A 21605-nucleotide genomic window follows, 5' to 3' on the forward strand; every position below is an offset into this window, starting at 1 on the left:
ATGTTCTGGTGGATTAAAAATTTAATGTACTACGGGTGGTGAATATGTTTTGTATTGCAAAAGTAAAACAAAAAAAAAAATTAAAAAATTAAAAAAATGGTTAAAAAAACGGGGTTTTGGGGGGGTTTGCTGGGTTGGGGGAAAGAAATGAGGGGTTTACCCCGGGGGAAAAACAAACTCTTCCAAAACCCAAATTACAAAGGGAAAAAGTTATAAAGTGAAAATTTTTATAGTGGGGTGATAGGATGTTCACGGTGACGGCGGGGAATGTAAATTTGGGTAAAGTTTTCGGGAAGGTCATTCGCGGGAAGGTATTTTCTGGTTGCTTAAAAAAGTGAAAAAATGATAAAGCTATGAGTTTGACATATCAAGGAAAGGGGGCCAGTCAAAATCCCCGCTGAAGGAAGGCAAAAAATTTTAAAAAAGTCGAAAGACCAAAAAACGAAGTTATCGTCGCGGGCTTCATTTGTTCCCAAAAAAAAAAAAAGGGCTGAAACCCTTAAAAGAAATTCAAACCTCTAAGACGTGAAGAATATTCCCTGGAAAAAAAAAGGGAGGACTCTTGAGAAAAAATGGAACACAAACACAGATTTAAAAAAAAAATTCAAATTCAAAAAGTCTTACAAACGATTGAAAAATGTTGAAATGGGATAAAAAACCGACAAGTTGACGATTAAGATACATTGTAACAGTTGGGTATCTTTTTGTTGGAACGTTATCCTCCAGACCATAGTCTGAACCCCCTTCGGCTGAGGTACCACCTCAAATACATTTTAAGGTTAATGGTTGATTTCTCATCTTCTTCACTGTTTAACTGCTGCCTCTGTATTTGCTGAAGAAAAATCTGTGAGGGTTGAAATGTGACCGATTCAAAAAAACCATACCCCGGCCGGTTTAAAAGTCATAATCTGAGCTCTTAGGGGTTCAAAATTTCTTTCCACCAAAATGGCTTTTTTTAACCCCCTATCCATCCTGTGGGCGTAGCGAAACATGTGGATAAAAAAATGCCCAAAAAACTAGGCCCCCAAAAGGGTTAACAGAAATAAAAGGTTATTCTCAAACTATAGTTCCTTTTCTGTTAAAAAAAAAAATTTGCGTATATCGGGTATCTTATTTTCATTAATAAGATATCTTGACATGTCACATAGGTCTTCTGTCTCTGATTCCTCAATAAGTGGACAATTAAGCCCCTGTGTTCAGAAAGTGAATATCCGCCCAAATTTTTCATTATTTTGTCTTTTGTTTTCTCCCAAACTCCCAAAAAGTCTTAAACCAAGCTAAACCCCTCAGTCAGTCTGTTCACATTCCAAGTTGCTCATAAACATTTACCCGTTCATGTTATCATTTGGGTTATGATCTACTCAGGTTTTCCTCTTTCCCTAAACAATCATTTTTTATTTACTTCTTTTAATTTTTTCCTAATCTAACACAGTTATCCAAAGTTATTTTCCTTTCTCCTTCTGGATACTCTTCTTGGCTAACTTTCGGGTTTTTACTGTGGGGGGAAAATGTTTCAACAATAAAGATCCCCAACTTTGTACATGTGTCTCAGTAGGGTGAACCAGGGGTGAAGTAAACTTTCCCCAAATGTTGTTAGTATCCAATTCCCCAATTTTTCAGTTTTTCTAACCAAGACGGGGAAAGGGGGTGGGGTGGATCGGGGTTCCATATTTTGGGTTTTTATCACTGCTCACGCGAATTTTGTCAAAATAAACCCTTAAGAGGGTTCCCGATGTTGTAAAGGGGAAAGGGGGGCTCTTGATCTAAGGAACCGGCCCCGTCCCTTCCCCTAGATCGAGTGGCTCCCCATCATTCCCGGCACTTTATCCCCCCGGTTTAGCTCTTCCCCCCTGGCTTTATAAATATAAACGGGAAAAAAAAGATAGTTCTTTGATGCTGTTCATTTATGTACATCATTATGTAAACATTATTAAAATCATTATTACACCATTATGTAAACATTCTGTACATCAATATGCATCATTTGTACATCAATATCTCATCTTTTGCCCTTTATTCATTTTCATTTTATTACATCTTTTTACATCATTTTAATCTTTTGTCATCATTATTAAACATTTGACTCATTTTACATCATTATTATCTTTTTAATCAATTAATCAATATTTAAACATTATTCATCTTTTCATCAATAGCATCAAATTCATCATTATTACTCTTTTTAATCATTTTACATCTATTTTATAAATATTCATCTTATGTAAACAATATTACATCAATATGTCATGTATTTGTAAGACACAATATACCCTTTATTGAGTTTTATTGAAGACGTTTCCAAGGACTTACCCTAAAGTCCCTTGGGGGACCCCTTTTCTAATAACAAATTATTTGTTTAAACATAAAAATTGTGTTCTTTCCTTGAACAAATTGTTAAAAATTCTCAGCACTCACAACTCAGCAATACCCAACCCGCACCCTCCCTTTTTCCTTCTCCGTACAACTTCTCCATTTCCCAAATTTTACATGTTTCCCAACTGTAGCATTGTGCACCTTCTAAACCGTGCGCAACTCAGCACAAATTGCCATCTCGAAAATTCAAAGATTTATATCAAACCGGGCAGTACATAATATATATCTTGTTCCGCCAGGTGGACTTGTGTTGGGCGACTGCTGCGGGTCGTGTTCGGGACAAACGTTATCGAAAAAAATGCGTTAAAAAATCTCCCTTCTGGAAGACAAAATAAAAATAAGAACATGAACAAAGGGAAAACCGCGAAAGGGCCCCTGGCCCATGCGAGGGAGGTCAAGTCCCTAGGCAAGCCAATGCACCCAACCCCGTCGGTGGTGTTGCGGGGGGGAACCGCAACCGACCTGTTACCAAGCTATAGGGCTAACTCCCACCCCCCCCATCCACTTTTTTTCCAAACCCTTTTTTAAACTCCAACGTTCTGGCCTCTATAACGGTCGGGGTTTGTTCCCCCTCCACAACTCTATTAAAACCAGTACTTTCCTATATCCCCCCTGAATCTGAATTTTCCAACTTTAAAAACCCTTGCGAGTCCTGTCTGGCTAGATATTTTCACACATATTTCATCCCCTTTTTTTTCCTTTTCCCCATAAACCTCAATCATATCCCCCAATTTCGTCTTTCTAGGGGTGATTTCAGGGCCCCTTGTCTATCCTCGGAAGGGTTTCGTCATGGATCATCTTTGTCATCCTCCTTTAATTTTTCCAGAGAATTTATATCCATTCTTTAAAACGTGACCAAAACTGTGCAGCATAATCCTAAAAACTAACCGGATGTATAGAGTTGAAGAACAACCGAGGACTCCTATTATTTTGCTTTTGATATGAAAAAGGTTCTATACTTTAGGAAACCTTATTTTGTTTTGGGTTTTTAGTTACCAACCAAACTCCAAAATTTTTTCAAACCCTTATTAAGACCCATTTTTATTTTATGTATGGTTTTTCCCCTGTCAACATTTAGAACTTTCTTTGTCTATATTAAACTGCATCTCCCTTCTCCCCCCCCATCAGTCTATTCAAATCTTTGGAGTGCTCGAATTTTAGGAATTCGAGGCCTATTTTAATTTTCATCCAACTTGCCATTTTCTGCCCCCATCTATTCGTTTATGGAATTTGTGAACACAGGGTGTACTGACCCCTAACACCGCTGTAAAATTCCACTCTGATTTCTCCCTTTTCAAACTCTCTGTCTTTTGTCAACCCCCTCTATCCGGAAAAATTTCTCCTCCTATTCCATGTCTTTAAATTTTTAATAGTCTCTGATGTGGGGCCCCGTCAAAGCCTTACTGAAATCCCTATCACAATATTATTCATTACCATGATCTACCCCCTCAAAAACCTTTGTGAAAAAATTTAAAAAATTAAAGGCAGGGAACCCCGTAAAAATCGATTCGTTGATTAATTTATGCTTTTCAATTCTCAACCCTCGCAAATTGGTTTCCCTTTTTCCCACTATGGAGGGTTTCATTGGTCTATAGTTAACTAGGGCCCCTTTCCCTTTTTGAAAAAAGGTATCACATTTCCATTTCCCTTATCTGGCACCATGCCAGTTTGTGTATATTTTAAAAATTAGCCAAAATGTGCTAATTCTTTCATTCCTTTAGAACCCTTGCATACAGTTCATCAGGGCCTGGGGTTTTTTAGGTTTTAATTTATCTTTTTCCAGGACCATGTCATTGTGACCCCAATAGTGCCGTTTATTATCTCCTGTTCTACATAATTTTTTCATTACTGGAATTCTGGTATCCCCCTGGAAAAACTGAGAGGAATATGGAAAAAAACATTTCCTTTCATTAAAACTGGCCGGGAACTTTGTGGCCTATCTTGTCCCTGATCTTACTTCTGTATACCTGAAAGAATCCTTTTGGGTTAGTCTTCGATTCTCTTGCAACTTTAACCTCATAATCTCTTTTTGCTTTTCTAATTCCCTTTTTTATTTCTCTCTTTAACTGAATATATCGATTTCTTAATTGCCCCTCTCCTCTTTTGATTTGCCTATATATGCCTCTCTTTTGACCAATCAGATATTTTAATCTATTGTTCATCCATTTAGGATCATTTTTGTTTGATCTGATTTCCCTATTTGGAACATAATTTGACTGAGCAGCTAGAACTATGCCCTGGAAAGCATCATATCGGCAACCATCACCACCTACCTGACCCCTAGTCAGGTCATTCCAGTTCAGCCCACCTAAGTAATTTTTCAGTCCTATGAAATCAGCCAAGCGAAAGTCAGGGACGGAGACTTGATTGCCATTATTAGGGGAATTCCATGATATGTTAAAACTGAGTGATTTGTGATCACTCTCCCCAAGCTCATCATTAACCTCAAGATTATTAATTAGTGTTTCCCTACTGGCAAGAACCAAGTCAAGGAGGTTATTTCCCCTAGTTGGCTCTGTCACAAACTGTTTTAAAAAACAATCCTGGATCGTATCAAGAAAGTCACCCGACTCTAAATTTCCTGTCAAATTGCTCCAGTCAATCTGTCTATAGTTGAAATCTCCCATTAGCACAACATTTTCGTATGTAGATGCCTTACGAATTTCGTCCCATAGAAGTTTACTGCACTCCCTATCAAGATTTGGGGCCCTGTAAATCACACCCAAAATTAGTTTTTCTCGGCCCTCGAGAAGCTGTAACCAAACAGATAGCTATTGTGAGATGCAGATGTCTGGAAAGCTCTTGTGTGACGTGGGTGTTAGATAGTTATTGTGATATGCAGGAGTTTGGATAACTCCCGTGTGATGCAGGTGTTAGATAAACGTAGCTCCTGTTCTGGCTCCGTAAAAATGTCACATAGGTCAGGGTGGGCGCACAATACAATTTTACTTATAAAAATAGAGTACTGACACACACACACAGACACACACACACACAGACACACACACACACAGACACACACACACACACACACACACACACACACTCCACCCAAATACTCAAATTGTTGATAACACCACATACACAGTAACCACGAACGAAGAGGAGAGGCCAGGAGCTGTGAATCGAACCCTACAAGCACATCTAGGTGAGTACACAGCGTAGTGGTGACACTATACCAGCACACACAGGGCAGGTCTTGTGCTGATGCTACTGAATGATATTCCTGATATTTATTACGCAACTGAAAATATCATCGGTAAAATGATATTGAAGTAACTTTTCTTACTGATATAATATCTGGCAGGTGTTAGTGCAGTATCTGACAGGTGTTAGTGCAGTATCTGACAGGTGTTAGTGCAGTATCTGACAGGTGTTAATGCAGTACCTGACAGGTGTCTGTGCAGTACCTGACAGGTGTTAGTGTAGTATGCTCCAGGTGCGGGTTTTTGGTGAACAGATTAATAATAATAATAATAATAATAATAATAATAATAATAATAATAATAATAATAATAATAATAATAATAATAATAATAATAATAATAACAATAATAATAATAATAATAATAATAATAATAATAATAATAATAATAATATTAATAATTATAATAATATTAATAATAATAATAATAATAATAATAATAATAATAATAATAATAATAATAATAATAATAATAATAATAATAATAATAATAATAATAATAATAATAATAATAATATTTATTTCTACAAGTTGGTTTAGAAAGACACGTAAGCAGACACTATAACATATTTATTAGAAAACGTTTCGGTCCTGGGACCTTGATCAAGGTCCCAGGACCGAAACGTTTTCTAATAAATATGTTATAGTGTCTGCTTACGTGTCTTTCTAAACCAACTTGTCGATATTTATTACCAAGGTTTATACCATTTCTACAAGTATATATAATTTATACGGATCTAGCTGATATCATTGACATACTATTTAGAAAGCCCCTGGTTATGCAAAGCATAACCAGGTTTTTTTTTAGGTATACAGAAGTAAGATTAGGGACAAGATAGGCCCACTTAAGAGTAACTCAGATCACTGACAGTGATAAGGAAATGTGTGAACTTTTGAATACCTACTTCCTCTCAGTTTTTACTCAGGAAGATACTAGCAAAATTTCAGAAATAATAAATTATGTAGAACAGGACGATAATAAACTATGCACGATTAGGGTAACTAGTGACATGGTCCTCAGACAAATAGAGAAATTAAAACCTAACAAATCCTCAGGCCCTGCAAGGTTGTTAAAGGAATGTAAAGAGGAACTTAGCATACCTTCAGCTAATCTTTTAAATATATCATTACAAACTGGCATAGTGCCAGACAAGTGGAAAATGGCAAATGTAATACCTATTTACAAGGCAGGTGAAAGGTCCTTAGCTTCGAACTGTAGACCAATAAGCCTTCCATAGTTGGTAAATTTATGGAATCAATAATTGCCAAAGCAATTGGGAGCCATCTTGAAAGGCGTAAATTGATTAATGAATCTCAGCACGGTTTTACCTAGGGGTGTTCCTGTCTTACGAATTTACTGACTTTCTTCACTAAGGTATTTGAGGAGGTAGAGCATGGTATTGAATATGATATTGTGTATATGGACTTCAGTGAGGCTTTCGATAGAGTTTCACATCAGAGGCTGTTGAGAAAACTTAAGGCACACAGAATAGAATTTTGTTTCCTGGGTAGAGGCATGGTTGACAAATAGGCAGCAGAGAGTTTGCATAAATGGGGAGAAATCAGAATGGGGCACATCACAAGCGGTGTTGTTCACAATTTACATAAACGACATAGATGAGGGAATAAATAGCGACATAAGCAAATTTGCTGATGACATCTAAATAGGCCGTCCAATTCATTCTAATGAGGACACTAGAGCACTCCAGGATGATTGGAATAGACTGATGCAATGGTCGGAGAAGTGGCAGATGCAGTTTAATATAGACAAATGCAAAACTCTAAATGTTGGACAGGAAAATAACCATGCCACATATATGCTAAATAATGTAGATCTTAATATTACGGATTGCGAAATGATTTAGGAGTTCTGGTTAAAAGGTAATCTAAAACCAAGACAATGCATAAGTGCTCGCAATAAAGCTAACATAATCCTTGGTTTCATAGCAAGAAGTATTAATAATAGGAGTCCTTAGGTTGTTCTTCAACTCTATATATCTTTGGTTAGGCCTCATTTAGATTATGCTGCGCATTTTGGGCACCATATTACAGAATGGATATAAATGCACTGGAAAACGTACGATGGAGGATGACAAGGTTGATCCCATGTTTCAGAAATCTTCCCTATGAGGAAAGACTGATGACCCTGAATCTGCACTCTCTAGAAAGGCGTAGAATCAGCGGGGATATGATTGGGGTGTATAAATGGAAAACAGGAATTAATATATATGTAAATAGCGTGCTAAAAATATCGAGCATAGACAGGACTCGCAGTAATGGTTTTAAATTGGAAAACTTCAGATTCAGGAAGGATATAGGAAAACACTGGTTTGGCAGTGGAGTTGTGGATGAGTGGGACAAACTCCCGAGTACAGTTATAGAGGCTGAAACGTTGTGTTGTTTTAAAAATAGGTTGGTCAGTGGTCAGTCGTCACGTGAGGTCACAGACCCTGAGCTGCTTTGGGGATTAGCGTGGACGGTTTCAAAGCATGGCTTGCTTCTGCAGTGTTTTAAAAATTGAGGTTGGAGAGTTGAAGGAGGAGGTCTTGCTTCTCCAGGAGGAGATTAGGAGGCTGAAGGTCCACCTCAGTGGGTCTGGGAGAGAATGTGAGGTGGCTGGAGTTGTGGGGAATGAGGTTTCTAGGAGTGAGGTGCAGTCTGTCTCTCGCTGTGAGGAGGCTGTAGGTGGGGAGGTAGCAACGGCTACCAGCAGTGAGGTGCAGCCCAGCACCTGCTACAAGTGGCGAGTGGTTCACAGTAATGGGAGGCGCATCAGAGTAAGGAAAGTTAAGAGTGAAGATCTGAAGGTAGGAAATCGCTTCTCTGTTCTTCAGGATGAATGTACTTCAGTGGCCAGTAAAGATAAGGGTACTACTGCCCCTGATAATAGAGGTAAGCTCATTCTTGTGGTTGGTGACTCTCAGGTAAGATATATTGACCGTGCTTTTTGTAATAGGAATAAGAAGATGAGAGATAGAGTGTGCTTCCCTGGAGCTGGTGTTGGGGACATAGTCAACAGGCTGGATAATATCATGTCAGGTAATGGGAACAAGCCCATTATCTGTCTCAGTGCTGGTGGAAATGATATTGGGAAGGGTAGGAGAGAAGAGCTGCTAGATAAGTACAGGTCAGCTATAGATTTCATTAAGTCTAAGGGAGGGATCCCAATCATATGTAGCATCTTGCCTAGAAGGGGAGTAGGAAATGAATGGTTGTCTAGGGCAATTGGTGTAAATTGCTGGCTGGACAGATACTGCAAGGAACTTGCAATCCCATTCATTGACAACTGGAACAACTTTTATGGCAAACATGATATGTATGCAAGGGATGGGGTACATCTCTCTGGGGCAGGGGTGGTAGCACTTGCAGACTCGATTGAGAAGGCCATTGGTGAAATGCCTATGATTTTAAACTGATGGAAGATAGAGGTATGGGTGGGTGTGGGAAACAAGCAGGTTGCAACACTAGGGTTGGAAACAGTAAATGTATAAAAGGCATTCAGCATGAAGTTATAAATAAAAACAATAGATCAGGTCAGCAAACAAAGGGGGACAGCAAAGGGCAGCAAGGGACTAGCTCACTTAAGGTTTACTATACTAATAGCAGGAGTGTAAGAAATAAGATAGATGAGCTAAGATTAATTGCAAGTGCAGGAAACATAGATATTATTGCTATAACAGAGACCTGGCTCAATCTGAAAGATAGAGAGATGCCCTCTGAATGTCACATACAAGGCTATAAATTATTCCACACTGACAGGGTCAACAGGAAAGGTGGTGGAGTAGCGATGTATGTCAGAGACAATTTAAATTGTTGTGTTAGACAAGATATAAAATTAGAAGCGTCAGCCACTGAATCTGTTTGGTTACAGCTTCTCGAGGGACGAGAAAAATTAATTTTGGGTGTGATTTACAGGGCCCCAAATCTTGACAGGGAGTGCAGTAAACTTCTATGGGACGAAATTCGTAAGGCATCTACATACGAAAATGTTTTGCTAATGGGAGATTTCAACTACAGACAGACTGACTGGAACAATTTGACAGGAAATTTAGAGTCAGGTGACTTTCTTGATACGATCCAGGATTGTTTTTTAAAACAGTTTGTGACAGAGCTAACTAGGGGAAAAAACCTCCTTGACTTGGTTCTTGCCAGTAGGGAAACGCTAATTAATAATCTTGAGGTTAATGATGAGCTTGGGGAAAGTGATCACAAATCACTCAGTTTTAATATATCATGGAATTCCCCTAATAATGGCAATCAAGTCTCTGTCCCTGACTTCCGCTTGGCTGATTTCATAGGACTGAAAAATTACTTAGGTGGGCTGAACTGGAATGACCTGACTAAGGGTCAGGTAGGTGGTGATGGTTGCCGATATGACGCTTTCCAGGGCATAGTTCTAGCTGCTCAGTCAAATTATGTTCCAAATAGGGAAATCAGATCAAACAAAAATGATCCTAAATGGATGAACAATAGGTTAAAATATCTAATTGGTCAAAAGAGAGGCATACATAGGCAAATCAAAAGAGGAGAGGGGTAATTAAGAAATCGATATATTCAGTTAAAGAGAGAAATAAAAAAAAAGGAATAAGAAAAGCAAAAAGAGATTACGAGGTTAAAGTTGCAAGACAATCGAAGACTAACCCAAAAGGATTCTTTCAGGTATACAGAAGTAAGATCAGGGACAAGATAGGCCCACTCAAAAGTTCCTCGGGTCAGCTCACTGACAGTGATAAGGAAATGTATAGAAGTTTTAACACATACTTCCTCTCAGTTTTTACACAGGAGGATACCAGCGATATTCCAGAAATGATAAATTATATGGAACAGGACGATAATAAACTGTGCACGATTAGGGTCACAAGTGACATGGTCCTTAGGCAAATAGATAAATTAAAACCTAACAAATCCCCAGGCCCTGATGAACTGTATGCAAGGGCTCTAAAGGAATGTAAAGAGGAGCTTAGCAAACCTTTGGCTAATCTTTTCAACCTATCACTACTAACTGGCATGGTGCCAGATAAGTGGAAAATGGCAAATGTGATACCTATTTTCAAAGCAGGTGATAGGTCTTTAGCTTCGAACTATAGACCAATAAGCCTAACCTCCATAGTGGGAAAATTTATGGAATCAATAATTGCCGAGGCAGTTCGTAGCCACCTTGAAAAACATAAATTAATCAACGAATCTCAGCATGGTTTTACAAAGGGGCGTTCCTGCCTTACGAATTTATTAACTTTTTTCACTAAGGTATTTGAGGAGGTAGATCATGGTAATGAATATGATATTGTGTATATGGACTTCAGTAAGGCTTTTGACAGGGTCCCACATCAGAAACAATTGAGGAAAATTAAGGCACATGGAATAGGAGGAGAAATTTTTTCCTGGATAGAGGCATGGTTGACAAATAGGCAGCAGAAAGTTTGCATAAATGGGGAGAAATCAGAGTGGGGAAGCGTCACGAGCGGTGTTCCACAGGGTTCAGTGTTGGGCCCCCTGCTGTTCACAATCTACATAAACGACATAGATGAGGGCATAAAGAGCGACATCAGCAAGTTTGCCGATGACACCAAAACAGGCCGTCGAATTCATTCTGACGAGGACATTAGAGCACTCCAGGAAGATTTGAGTAGACTGATGCAGTGGTCGGAGAAGTGGCAGATGCAGTTTAATATAGACAAATGCAAAGTTCTAAATGTTGGACAGGAAAATAATCATGCCACATATAAACTAAATAATGTAGATCTTAATATTACGGATTGCGAAAAAGATTTAGGAGTTCTGGTTAGCAGTAATCTGAAACCAAGACAACAGTGCATAAGTGTTCGCAATAAAGCTAATAGAATCCTTGGCTTTATATCAAGAAGCATAAATAATAGGAGTCCTCAGGTTGTTCTTCAACTCTATACATCCTTGGTTAGGCCTCATTTAGATTATGCTGCACAGTTTTGGTCGCCGTATTACGGAATGGATATAAATGCTCTGGAAAATGTACAAAGGAGGATGACAAAGTTGATCCCATGTATCAGAAACCTTCCCTATGAGGAAAGACTAAGGGCCCTGAATCTGCACTCTCTAGAAAGACGTAGAATTAGGGGTGATATGATTGAGGTGTATAAATGGAAGACAGGAATAAATAAAGGGTATGTAAACAGTGTGCTGAAAATATCTAGCCTAGACAGGACTCGCAGCAATGGTTTTAAGTTAGAAAAATTCAGATTCAAGAAGGATATAGGAAAGTACTGGTTTGGTAATAGAGTTGTGGATGAGTGGAACAAACTCCCAAGTACAGTTATAGAGGCCAGAACGTTGTGAGGCTTTAAAAATAGGTTGGATAAATACATGAGTGGGTGTGGGTGGGTGTGAGTTGGACATGATTAGCTTGTGCTACCAGGTCGGTTGCCGTGTTCCTCCCTTAAATCAAGGTGACCTGACCTGACTAGGATGGGTGTATTGGCTTAAGCCGGTAGGAGACTTGGACCTGCCTCGCATGGGCCAGTAGGCCTGCTGCAGTGTTCCTTCGTTCTTATGTTCTTATGTTCTTATGAGTGGGTGTGGGTGGGTGTGAGTTGGACCTGACTAGCTTGTGCTACTAGGTCGGATGCCATGCTCCTCCTTTAAGTGAATGTGACTGACCTGACTAGGTCAAGGCATTGGCTTAAGCCGGTGGGAAAACTGGACCTGCCTCGCATGGGCCAGCAGGCCTGTTGCAGTGTTATTTCTTTTTTATGTTCTTATGTAATTTTGTCCCCATGATGCGACCCACGCCAGTCGCCTAACACCCAGGTATCTACTTACTGCTAGGTGAACAGGGAGAGCAGGTGTCTTAAGGAAACACGTCTAATGTTTCCACCCGTACCGGTGCCACAACACCAGAAACAGTAACACTAGATAACACAGAGTTGTTTATTACTACGATTACTACAAGAGCAGTGTGCGTCTACCAGCTTGACTTGTGTGACATTCTACGAGGTTGGAACTGTATGTTCACCTGTCACACCCGTCAGGCAGTGCAAAGGGCATAGTGTGTAGGTTAGTGTGTACATCACGCCACAAGATAACAAACTAGGGTAATCGGGTAGGGGAAAACCGTGGAGTTTAAAGTACGCCTTCTGGATTTCTGAACAAAATGTTCAAGTTCACGTGTGTAAGCTAGGTGAGGAGGTTGCCATGGTAACCAGATGACGTGAGCAGTGAGGTGTGAAGTCTGGTCAGCCTCCAGCCCCCAGTCTCTAGTCCCCAGCCTCACCTATGAGACAATAAGGAGGCTTCATGCACTCTCCGCGGGGCAGCGGCAACGTCCCAAAGCTCACTTCTAAACTATTAGTCTACAATTCTGAGAGGAAACTTCAGGCAACATTTCGATCAGTCCTGGACTATTAGCAAGTCGCAGCTGAGAGAGAGAGAGAGAGAGAGAGAGAGAGAGAGAGAGAGAGAGAGAGAGAGAGAGAGAGAGAGAGAGAGAGAGAGAGAGAGAGAGAGAGAGAGAGAGAGAGAGAGAGAGATAGAGAGAGAGATAGAGATAGAGAGAGAGAGAGAGAGAGAGAGAGAGAGAGAGAGAGAGAGAGAGAGAGAGAGAGAGAGAGAGAGAGAGGGTAATATGCCAGACGGTAGGTCGGATGAGGAGCCGACGCCAAGGTCACGTCAAGGTCACTTTTAATGACTACCGAGTTCTTTGTTTCATGACAAGTAAAAATGTAAAGCACGTCACTGTGAAATGCTTCACTGAGTGTGCTGAGCACTCTCTGTACTGTACACTCTGTGCTGAGCACTCTCTGTACTGTACACTCTGTGCTGAGCACTCTCTGTACTGTACACTCTGTGCTGAGCACTCTCTGTACTGTACACTCTGTGCTGAGCACTGTCTGTACTGTACACTCTGTGCTGAGCACTCTCTGTACTGTACACTCTGTGCTGAGCACTCTCTGTACTGTACACTCTGTGCTGAGCACTCTCTGTACTGTACACTCTGTGCTGAGCACTCTCTGTACTGTACACTCTGTGCTGAGCACTCTCTGTACTGTACACTGTGTGCTGAGCACTCTCTGTACTGTACACTCTGTGCTGAGCACTCTCTGTACTGTACACTCTGTGCTGAGCACTCTCTGTACTGTACACTCTGTGCTGAGCACTCTCTGTACTGTACACTCTGTGCTGAGCACTCTCTGTACTGTACACTCTGTGCTGAGCACTCTCTGTACTGTACACTCTGTGCTGAGCACTCTCTGTACTGTACACTCTGTGCTGAGCACTCTCTGTACTGTACACTCTGTGCTGAGCACTCTCTGTACTGTACACTCTGTGCTGAGCACTCTCTGTACTGTACACTCTGTGCTGAGCACTCTCTGTACTGTACACTCTGTGCTGAGCACTCTCTGTACTGTACACTCTGTGCTGAGCACTCTCTGTACTGTACACTCTGTGCTGAGCACTCTCTGTACTGTACACTCTGTGCTGAGCACTCTCTGTACTGTACACTCTGTGCTGAGCACTCTCTGTACTGTACACTCTGTGCTGAGCACTCTCTGTACTGTACACTCTGTGCTGAGCACTCTCTGTACTGTACACTCTGTGCTGAGCACTCTCTGTACTGTACACTGTGTGCTGAGCACTCTCTGTACTGTACACTCTGTGCTGAGCACTCTCTGTACTGTACACTCTGTGCTGAGCACTCTCTGTACTGTACACTCTGTGCTGAGCACTCTCTGTACTGTACACTCTGTGCTGAGCACTCTCTGTACTGTACACTCTGTGCTGAGCACTCTCTGTACTGTACACTCTGTGCTGAGCACTCTCTGTACTGTACAATGTGTTGAGCACTCTCTGTACTGTACAATGTGTTGAGCACTCTCTGTACTGTACACTCTGTGCTGAGCACTGTCTGTACTGTACACTCTGTGCTGAGCACTCTCTGTACTGTACACTGTGTGCTGAGCACTCTCTGTACTGTACACTCTGTGCTGAGCACTGTCTGTACTGTACACTCTGTGCTGAGCACTCTCTGTACTGTACACTCTGTGCTGAGCACTCTCTGTACTGTACACTGTGTGCTGAGCACTCTCTGTACTGTACACTCTGTGCTGAGCACTCTCTGTACTGTACACTGTGTGCTGAGCACTCTCTGTACTGTACACTCTGTGCTGAGCACTCTCTGTACTGTACACTCTGTGCTGAGCACTCTCTGTACTGTACACTCTGTGCTGAGCACTCTCTGTACTGTACACTCTGTGCTGAGCACTCTCTGTACTGTACACTCTGTGCTGAGCACTCTCTGTACTGTACACTCTGTGCTGAGCACTCTCTGTACTGTACACTCTGTGCTGAGCACTCTCTGTACTGTACACTGTGTGCTGAGCACTCTCTGTACTGTACACTCTGTGCTGAGCACTGTCTGTACTGTACACTCTGTGCTGAGCACTCTCTGTACTGTACACTGTGTGCTGAGCACTCTCTGTACTGTACACTCTGTGCTGAGCACTGTCTGTACTGTACACTCTGTGCTGAGCACTCTCTGTACTGTACACTCTGTGCTGAGCACTCTCTGTACTGTACACTGTGTGCTGAGCACTCTCTGTACTGTACACTCTGTGCTGAGCACTCTCTGTACTGTACACTGTGTGCTGAGCACTCTCTGTACTGTACACTCTGTGCTGAGCACTCTCTGTACTGTACACTCTGTGCTGAGCACTCTCTGTACTGTACACTGTGTGCTGAGCACTCTCTGTACTGTACACTCTGTGCTGAGCACTCTCTGTACTGTACACTCTGTGCTGAGCACTCTCTGTACTGTACAATGTATTGAGCACTCTCTGTACTGTACACTCTGTGCTGAGCACTCTCTGTACTGTACACTCTGTGCTGAGCACTCTCTGTACTGTACACTGTGTGCTGAGCACTCTCTGTACTGTACACTCTGTGCTGAGCACTCTCTGTACTGTATACTCTGTGCTGAGCACTCTCTGTACTGTACACTCTGTGCTGAGCACTCTCTGTACTGTACACTCTGTGCTGAGCACTCTCTGTACTGTACAATGTGTTGAGCACTCTCTGTACTGTACAATGTGTTGAGCACTCTCTGTACTGTACACTCTGTGCTGAGCACTCTCTGTACTGTACACTCTGTGCTGAGCACTCTCTGTACTGTACAATGTATTGAGCACTCTCTGTACTGTACACTCTGTGCTGAGCACTCTCTGTACTGTACACTCTGTGCTGAGCACTCTCTGTACTGTATACTCTGTGCTGAGCACTCTCTGTACTGTACACTCTGTGCTGAGCACTCTCTGTACTGTACACTCTGTGCTGAGCACTCTCTGTACTGTACACTGTGTGCTGAGCACTCTCTGTACTGTATACTCTGTGCTGAGCACTCTCTGTACTGTACACTCTGTGCTGAGCACTCTCTGTACTGTACACTCTGTGCTGAGCACTCTCTGTACTGTACACTCTGTGCTGAGCACTGTCTGTACTGTACACTCTGTGCTGAGCACTCTCTGTACTGTACACTCTGTGCTGAGCACTGTCTGTACTGTACACTCTGTGCTGAGCACTCTCTGTACTGTACACTCTGTGCTGAGCACTCTCTGTACTGTACACTCTGTGCTGAGCACTCTCTGTACTGTACACTCTGTGCTGAGCACTGTCTGTACTGTACACTCTGTGCTGAGCACTCTCTGTACTGTACACTCTGTGCTGAGCACTGTCTGTACTGTACACTCTGTGCTGAGCACTCTCTGTACTGTACACTCTGTGCTGAGCACTGTCTGTACTGTACACTCTGCTGAGCACTCTCTGTACTGTACACTCTGTGCTGAGCACTCTCTGTACTGTACACTCTGTGCTGAGCACTCTCTGTACTGTACACTCTGTGCTGAGCACTGTCTGTACTGTACACTCTGCTGAGCACTCTCTGTACTGTACACTCTGTGCTGAGCACTGTCTGTACTGTACACTCTGTGCTGAGCACTCTCTGTACTGTACACTCTGTGCTGAGCACTCTCTGTACTGTACACTCTGTGCTGAGCACTCTCTGTACTGTACACTCTGTGCTGAGCACTCTCTGTACTGTACACTCTGTGCTGAGCACTCTCTGTACTGTACAATCTGTGCTGAGCACTCTCTGTACTGTACAATCTGTGCTGAGCACTCTCTGTACTGTACACTCTGTGCTGAGCACTCTCTGTACTGTACACTCTGTGCTGAGCACTCTCTGTACTGTACACTCTGTGCTGAGCACTCTCTGTACTGTACACTCTGCTGAGCACTCTCTGTACTGTACATTCTGTGCTGAGCACTCTCTGTACTGTACACTCTGTGCTGAGCACTCTCTGTACTGTACACTCTGTGCTGAGCACTCTCTGTACTGTACACTCTGTGCTGAGCACTCTCTGTACTGTACACTCTGTGCTGAGCACTCTCTGTACTGTACACTCTGTGCTAAGCACTCTCTGTACTGTACACTCTGTGCTGAGCACTGTCTGTACTGTACACTCTGTGCTGAGCACTCTCTGTACTGTACACTCTGTGCTGAGCACTCTCTGTACTGTACACTCTGTGCTGAGCACTCTCTGTACTGTACACTCTGTGCTGAGCACTCTCTGTACTGTACACTCTGTGCTGAGCACTGTCTGTACTGTACACTCTGTGCTGAGCACTCTCTGTACTGTACACTCTGTGCTGAGCACTGTCTGTACTGTACACTCTGTGCTGAGCACTCTCTGTACTGTACACTCTGTGCTGAGCACTGTCTGTAGTTGACACTCTGCTGAGCACTCTCTGTACTGTACACTCTGTGCTGAGCACTCTCTGTACTGTACACTCTGTGCTGAGCACTCTCTGTACTGTACACTCTGTGCTGAGCACTGTCTGTACTGTACACTCTGCTGAGCACTCTCTGTACTGTACACTCTGTGCTGAGCACTGTCTGTACTGTACACTCTGTGCTGAGCACTCTCTGTACTGTACACTCTGTGCTGAGCACTCTCTGTACTGTACACTCTGTGCTGAGCACTCTCTGTACTGTACACTCTGTGCTGAGCACTCTCTGTACTGTACACTCTGTGCTGAGCACTCTCTGTACTGTACAATCTGTGCTGAGCACTCTCTGTACTGTACAATCTGTGCTGAGCACTCTCTGTACTGTACACTCTGTGCTGAGCACTCTCTGTACTGTACACTCTGTGCTGAGCACTCTCTGTACTGTACACTCTGTGCTGAGCACTCTCTGTACTGTACACTCTGCTGAGCACTCTCTGTACTGTACATTCTGTGCTGAGCACTCTCTGTACTGTACACTCTGTGCTGAGCACTCTCTGTACTGTACACTCTGTGCTGAGCACTCTCTGTACTGTACACTCTGTGCTGAGCACTCTCTGTACTGTACACTCTGTGCTGAGCACTCTCTGTACTGTACACTCTGTGCTAAGCACTCTCTGTACTGTACACTCTGTGCTGAGCACTGTCTGTACTGTACACTCTGTGCTGAGCACTCTCTGTACTGTACACTCTGTGCTGAGTACTCTCTGTACTGTACACTCTGTGCTGAGCACACTCTGTGCTGAGCACTCTCTGTACTGTACACTCTGTGCTGAGCACTCTCTGTACTGTACACTCTGTGCTGAGCACTCTCTGTACTGTACACTCTGTGCTGAGCACTCTCTGTACTGTACACTCTGTGCTGAGCACTCTCTGTACTGTACACTCTGTGCTGAGCACACTCTGTGCTGAGCACTCTCTGTACTGTATACTCTGCTGAGCACTCTCTGTACTGTACATTCTGTGCTGAGAATTATCTGTACTGTACACTCTGTGCTGAGCACTCTCTGTACTGTACACTCTATGCTAGGTAGTAGGTTGGTAGACAGCAACCACCCAGGGAAGTACTACCGTCCTGCCAGATGACTGTGAAACAGAAACCTGTAACTGTTTTGCATGATGGTAGGATTGCTGGTTTCTTTTTCTGTCTCATAAACACGCTAGATAACAGGGATATCTTGCTACTCCTACTTACACTTTGGTCACACTTCACAGACACGCACATGCATATATATATACATCTAGGTTTTTCTCCTTTTTCTACATAGCTCTTGTTCTTCTTTATTTCTTCTATTGTCCATGGGGAAGTGGAAAAGAATTTTTCCTCCGTAAGCCATGCGTGTCGTATGAGGCGACTAAAATGTGGGGAGCAATGGGCTAGTAACCCCTTCTCCTGTAGACATTTACTAAAAAAGAGAAGAAGAAAAACTTTATAAAACTGGGTTCCTTGAATGTGCGTGGATGTAGTGCGGATGAAAAACAGATGATTGCTGATGTTATGAATGAAAAGAAGTTGGATGTCCTGGCCCTAAGCGAAACAAAGCTGAAGGGGGTAGGGGAGTTTCGGTGGGGGGAAATAAATGGGATTAAATCTGGAGTATCTGAGAGAGTTAGAGCAAAGGAAGGGGTAGCAGTAATGTTGAACGATCAGTTATGGAAGGAGAAAAGAGAATATGAATGTGTAAATGCAAGAGTTATGTGGATTAAAGTAAAGGTTGGATGCGAGAAGTGGGTCATAATAAGCGTGTATGCACCTGGAGAAGAGAGGAATGCAGAGGAGAGAGAGAGATTTTGGGAGATGTTAAGTGAATGTATAGGAGCCTTTGAACCAAGTGAGAGAGTAATTGTGGTAGGGGACCTGAATGCTAAAGTGGGAGAAACTTTTAGAGAGGGTGTGGTAGGTAAGTTTGGGGTGCCAGGTGTAAATGATAATGGGAGCCCTTTGATTGAACTTTGTATAGAAAGGGGTTTAGTTATAGGTAATACATGTTTTAAGAAAAAGAGGATAAATAAGTATACAAGATATGATGTAGGGCGAAATGACAGTAGTTTGTTGGATTATGTATTGGTAGATAAAAGACTGTTGAGTAGACTTCAGGATGTACATGTTTATAGAGGGGCCACAGATATATCAGATCACTTTCTAGTTGTAGCTACACTGAGAGTAAAAGGTAGATGGGATACAAGGAGAATAGAAGCATCAGGGAAGAGAGAGGTGAAGGTTTATAAACTAAAAGAGGAGGCAGTTAGGGAAAGATATAAACAGCTATTGGAGGATAGATGGGCTAATGAGAGCATAGGCAATGGGGTCGAAGAGGTATGGGGTAGGTTTAAAAATGTAGTGTTAGAGTGTTCAGCAGAAGTTTGTGGTTACAGGAAAGTGGGTGCGGGAGGGAAGAGGAGCGATTGGTGGAATGATGATGTAAAGAGAGTAGTAAGAGAGAAAAAGTTAGCATATGAGAAGTTTTTACAAAGTAGAAGTGATGCAAGGAGGGAAGAGTATATGGAGAAAAAGAGAGAGGTTAAGAGAGTGGTGAAGCAATGTAAAAAGAGAACAAATGAGAGAGTGGGTGAGATGTTATCAACAAATTTTGTTGAAAATAAGAAAAAGTTTTGGAGTGAGATTAACAAGTTAAGGAAGCCTAGAGAACAAATGGATTTGTCAGTTAAAAATAGGAGAGGAGAGTTATTAAATGGAGAGTTAGAGGTATTGGGAAGATGGAGGGAATATTTTGAGGAATTGTTAAATGTTGATGAAGATAGGGAAGCTGTGATTTCGTGTATAGGGCAAGGAGGAATAACATGTTGTAGGAGTGAGGAAGAGCCAGTTGTGAGTGTGGGGGAAGTTCGTGAGGCAGTAGGTAAAATGAAAGGGGGTAAGGCAGCCGGGATTGATGGGATAAAGATAGAAATGTTAAAAGCAGGTGGGGATATAGTTTTGGTGTGGTTGGTGCAATTATTTAATAAATGTATGGAAGAGGGTAATGTACCTAGGGATTGGCAGAGAGCATGCATAGTTCCTTTATATAAAGGCAAAGGGGACAAAAGAGAGTGCAAAAATTATAGGGGGATAGGTCTGTTGAGTATACCTGGTAAAGTGTATGGTAGAGTTATTATTGAAAGAATTAAGAGTAAGACAGAGAATAGGATAGCAGATGAACAAGGAGGCTTTAGGAAAGGTAGGGGGTGTGTGGACCAGGTGTTTACAGTGAAACATATAAGTGAACAGTATTTAGATAAGGCTAAAGAGGTCTTTGTGGCATTTATGGATTTGGAAAAGGCGTATGACAGGGTGGATAGGGGGGCAATGTGGCAGATGTTGCAGGTGTATGGTGTAGGAGGCAGGTTACTGAAAGCAGTGAAGAGTTTTTACGAGGATAGTGAGGCTCAAGTTAGAGTATGTAGGAAAGAGGGAAATTATTTCCCAGTAAAAGTAGGCCTTAGACAGGGATGTGTGATGTCACCGTGGTTGTTTAATATATTTATGGATGGGGTTGTAAGAGAAGTAAATGTGAGGGTCTTGGCAAGAGGCGTGGAGTTAAAAGATAAAGAATCACACATAAAGTGGGAGTTGTCACAGTTGCTCTTTGCTGATGACACTGTGCTCTTGGGAGATTCTGAAGAGAAGTTGCAGAGATTGGTGGATGAATTTGGTAGGGTGTGCAAAAGAAGAAAATTAAAAGTGAATACAGGAAAGAGTAAGGTTATGAGAATAACAAAAATATTAGGTGATGAAAGATTGGATATCAGATTGGAGGGAGAGAGTATGGAGGAGATGAATGTATTCAGATATTTGGGAGTGGACGTGTCAGCGGATGGGTCTATGTAGGATGAGGTGAATCATAGAATTGATGAGGGGAAAAGGGTGAGTGGTGCACTTAGGAGTCTGTGGAGACAAAGAACTTTGTCCTTGGAGGCAAAGAGGGGAATGTATGAGAGTCTAGTTTTACCAACGCTCTTATATGGGTGTGAAGCATGGGTGATGAATGTTGCAGCGAGGAGAAGGCTGGAGGCAGTGGAGATGTCATGTCTGAGGGCAATGTGTGGTGTGAATATAATGCAGAGAATTCGTAGTTTGGAAGTTAGGAGGAGGTGCGGGATTACCAAAACTGTTGTCCAGAGGGCTGAGGAAGGGTTGTTGAGGTGGTTCGGACATGTAGAGAGAATGGAGCGAGACAGAATGACTTCAAGAGTGTATCAGTCTGTAGTGGAAGGA

The sequence above is a fragment of the Cherax quadricarinatus genome, chromosome 4 (genome assembly GCF_038502225.1).
Source record: "Cherax quadricarinatus isolate ZL_2023a chromosome 4, ASM3850222v1, whole genome shotgun sequence".
NCBI classification, from domain to species: Eukaryota; Metazoa; Arthropoda; class Malacostraca; order Decapoda; family Parastacidae; genus Cherax; species Cherax quadricarinatus.